Consider the following 4,707-nt stretch of genomic DNA (forward strand, 5'->3'; position numbering starts at 1 on the left):
AGTTGAATCCAAGTGAAAACCTCTGACCGGACAGGTAAACTCTGGGGTTAAGGCTTTCACTGCTTGTGCTGGGTGAAAATGTCCTGATTTTGAAGTCCTGCTGGATAGAGTTGTGCAGGGACCCTGGCGAGAAACTGGGACATTGATTTTCTCCTGTTTGCCATATTGGTTACAGTGAAGAGTAGCTCTGATGCTTGTTTGGGTGTCCATTGGGCTTTAAACGTTGACACAGGTGCAAGGGTGAAATCTGGGATATCTGCGGCATGTTGTCAGATGGAGTGGAAATCTGATGAAAGACACACCACGGGTGCGGTAGGTAATTAAGTAGCCAGGTTTGGCAAGCTATGCCAAAAAAAATGCCAGGCCTCTGTGACAAACACAGTTTAAAGTGAACAGAACTTTTTAACTCTCTCACAATATATTGTGAATAGGTTGTGCTGTGGTGGGAGGTGATGCACCAGAGTAGGTGGGATTGGGGTTCCATTCAGTTATTGGACCCTCTTAGTTTCTCAAATATATGTAAATATTAGAATTGCATGTGTAAGTGAGCTCTTCTTTGGATAGAGTCAAAGTCCAATTATCTGTTTGTTTACTAGATATGCAACGCTACAGAACTGTGACAACGCTACAGCATTTGTGACAATGCATACAAACAAATTTTTTTATATGAATTAAGTATATTTTTGAAATTAAAGAAAGAAATACTTGAACTCAAGCCTCCTGGTTCAGGGTAGGCACTGTGCGCCTCATGAATCCTTGGATGAAGTGTGTATTTTTAATCAACCTGGTCATGGTAAGACACGTATACATTGCAATTGAAACTTGAACCTGAGTCGAGTGTGTGTGGTGTTGGCAAAGCACAGCGGGTCAGGCAGCATCCGAGGAGCAGGAGGATCTACGTTTCGGGCATACACTTCAGGTTCAAGTGAACCTGGCTAAGAGTGAGAGACAACACTGCTCTGCCAGAAGAGCCCTAAACATTTTTTGTAACAAATAAAACAAAACTGCAGATGCTGGAGATCTGAAACAAAAACAGAGATTGTTGGAGAAGTTGAGCAGGTCTGGCAGCATCAGCAGGGAGAAAGCAGAGTTAATATTTAAATACAGTGAATCTTCATCAGAACTGCAGAATCAGTGATTTTGTTTTGCTTCAGTTTTTTAATCAACTTGTTTTGACATGTTATGACGCACTGTACAGTCATCACACTCTGAGGTGGAGCTTGAACCCAAAGTTTCTGGCCCAGAGGTAAGGGCACTATCACGGCATTATAAGAGCCAGGGTGGCCAGGAAAGCAGTAATGATCCAAGCTAGGTGCCACACTATCTTTACTCCCTAGTGTATTTTGACTTTCAGCCTTGGTTCTTGTAAGAAAATCCAGAGTGACATTTATTTCCTTGAATGATTTCATTGATTATCATGTATTATGCATTCTTCTTTGCTGTGCCTGATCTATTTCTGGAAAAGAGGTGGGCAAGTGTTGGGGTATGCAGGTATTAACACTGCAATATTCTCATTATTTTTATTAAGTAAGGTGATGGATATGTTATTTATTAATGATCCTTGATCCCTATGAAACAACATAGACCCCTTGTACTCTGAGGTTTGGCGGCCTTTAGTGTTTAGTGGTTAGAGTGAAGGAGCCTGAAATCTAAATGCAGTGCCTTGAAGGTAGTATTTTCAGGAATGTTCTTAATTTGCAAAAATATACTTTATTCATAAGTTATTAAAAGTGCATTATCAAGTATTTCTAGGTAGACATTACAGAAAATACAATTGAGGTATCACATTTTACATTTGGGCACTAATTCCTGAATACCTCTATCCAAATGTGAGATTGTCACATCTACTAAATTTGACTAAAAAGTATATATATTCCAATACAAACATTGAGGTTCTGTGAATTAACGACACCTTAGTGATTAAGTAGAAAGGGCCTTAGATTCTGGACTTTCCACACTGCACCTTTGCAGCCACTGCACCAAACTTCAGTGTGTCTCTCAACAGGTGGTCAACAGTTACACAACATCAAGTTGTAGTCCACCAGATTCATTTAAAATCACAAGCTTTTGAAGCGCTGCTCCTTCATTAGGTGTAGTGGTCAAAAGTGTGGTCAATAACTGTTGTGTGATTTTGACTTCGCCCACCCTGGTCCAACACCAGCAGCTCCACATTACCTCAGCATGTTCTGGACCTTTTAGTTGGTCAGTCTATAACATTCGGTTGAGGCCAAACTCTTGCACTAGAAGATCAACAAGTTTTGAGCCAACTTCTGTTCAAAGGTGTTTTTCTGTACAAATATTTCCATGAGGGGCAAGTGATGCAGTATAGTCTAATTACTTGGAAAGTTCACTGCTAATATAGCCAGACTGATTTGGAGATGCCGGTGTTAGACTGGGGTTTAATTGGAAGCACACTAGCTTTCGGAGCGACGCTCCTTCATCAGGTGATTGTGAAGCGTTGCTCCAAAAGCTAGTGTGCTTCCAATTAAACACGTTGGACTATAACCTGGTGTTGTGTGATTTTTAACTTTGTATAGCCAGACTGATCTTTACCAACACCAGGGAAATTAGCACTTCTGCACATCTTTTGATGTTTGTACTTGTTTTAGCCACACAACATCACAATGAGTATGGCATTGGATAGGGTGAGAAGTGGTGAAGGAAAAAATGGTTGTCTGTCATTCTGTAGTTAATTCATAATACTATAAGTTTAAAACAATATACAAAGCATCTACTACTCCATTAAATAGACACTAAAGGTTCCAAAAATTGCACCATAGCCTAGACATGTCTAGGTGATGCGCATGTGTTGTAATGGTGTTAGCAGTGCTGTTCTCACCATACGTTCATTGAACAGCCACGCAACCCCAAGATAAGGATAGTTGATATGAATTTGGTGTCAAGGGGAGGGTAGGTGAACACTACCACCTTTAAGTTATGGTGACAATTTTTCTATTTTTGTTTGGCTGGTTTGCAGATCAGTACATATGCGTTAATTACATTATTCAAGTTTAATATTGTTTAAAACTTAGTGCATGTACATTTTTAGGGAGAAAAATAGCTATTCAAATTACCCATAATGCACTACACCACCACCAGCTGTTGGTATTTAGGAATTGCAGTGTATTTCCAAGGTTAGTGATTATTGCACTACTATCTGGCAATACATTAAACCAATTTAGTTTTGAACTCTAATATCCACGTTTGTAATGACCCTGTCATATTTTTAGTCGGCTTTTGTTTTGTTGTCCCATTGGGTGCATCTGAATCTTGCCTTGATCGATTATAATAATTTGCTGTGGATCAGTCAGAATGATTGGAGGCAATCAATTTAGTTGCTATCAATTCAAGTTTCTTTCCATAGTACACTTCTTCTGGGGGCCAGCCTGCCTGTCTGTTTATGAATGAGTTTCTGCCTGAATGTGCAGTGAAAAGCTGCAGGATTTTTGTGAAAAAAAGGTAGTAGCTCTGCAGGTCGTGGTGTTAGATATGCCACATTAAAATTATTTTCACCCTGTTAAGTAGGGTCAAAAGCTGGAGAATCAGAATTATGAAAAAAATTAAATCTTATCATTGTGATCGACAAGTGATCCTTTTAAACGGGTTCAAGACACTCACCAGTCCCTGTGCAGCCAGCTTCCATCACAGAGGCCTCAGTCCAAATCCCTAAACTGAGTGCAGAAAGGCAAACAATGCAAACAGTGCCCTCTACAGACAGTCACCGAATATCACCTCGTATTCGGCAAATTAGGTGATTGGTCGGATCCAAGGATCTGTATTCTTTTAAGTCACATAAAAGCCAAGTGCGTGAATTTACCTGGAAGATTAGCATACTTACCTGAGCATCAAACGACATCAGTAGGAAGACGCTGAGCTTCATTTGGATTAAATGACGTCTTCTTGTCCTTAACATTCTCATCTTGTTCCTCCTTTAGTCAATGAAGGAAATATGAGAATTTTCTTTGTGTGTACTGTGAGCACAAACTGCGCACTAGACTGGAATATGCCATTTATCATCTTTTTATAAGAGAAATAAAGTTAATTGCACTTTTTTTCTGGTCCATGCTTAACTTTTTATTTCAATGCTTGTTTCCTATTCGTTGAGAGCTCCATTTGTTGAGAGCTCACAATTGGACTAATGCATCCCTAAAAATAGCTATCACCAAGCCCTTAGTTACCACCTCCTAATCTCTTCCTTTCTGTTTAAGTGCCTGTTTTCAGTACTCTTATCTTGAAGCACTCTGAGACAATCCTTGAAGTAACGAAATACAGATATCATTTAAATTCTGTTGTTCTAATTTTATCTTCAGAAGCTTTGCTAATGCATGAATTTCATAATTTGTTCTTACAGGTGGCTTTATTTGGTATAGAAATTTTATCAACTCTCATTTCACGTCTTCAGGATCACTTTAAAACGCACATTGGTACAGGTATGTTTCATTTTTGGTTGATTTCAGCTGTTTCTAAATTATTGAAAAACAGAGGAACCTCGATTATCCGAACATGATGGGCAGGCACTATTTCGTTCGGATAATGGATTATTTGGTTAATCGATTCAATACTTCTACTCTGGGGCTCAGATTTTTCCGTTACGTCTGCTCCCCGTTTAGGAGACTAGGCAGCAGCATACTGTGCGTGAGCCACCGCCTCCCAACCCCGTCCGCCCCCAACCCCGTCCAACACCCCTCTCTGCCTGCCCCCCACACC

General features: G+C 39.9%; 1 non-coding gene across 1 annotated transcript; it reads right to left on the minus strand.

The window, feature by feature from the left end:
- Positions 1 to 2,758: 2,758 nt before the first annotated feature.
- On the minus strand, positions 2,759 to 2,883 carry LOC122547109. The gene has a single exon (XR_006310888.1). It is a non-coding gene; the product is annotated as a U4atac minor spliceosomal RNA (small nuclear RNA).
- Positions 2,884 to 4,707: the final 1,824 nt, after the last annotated feature.

This window comes from Chiloscyllium plagiosum, unplaced genomic scaffold, assembly GCF_004010195.1.
Source record: "Chiloscyllium plagiosum isolate BGI_BamShark_2017 unplaced genomic scaffold, ASM401019v2 scaf_9532, whole genome shotgun sequence".
In the NCBI taxonomy this organism is placed as follows: domain Eukaryota; kingdom Metazoa; phylum Chordata; class Chondrichthyes; order Orectolobiformes; family Hemiscylliidae; genus Chiloscyllium; species Chiloscyllium plagiosum.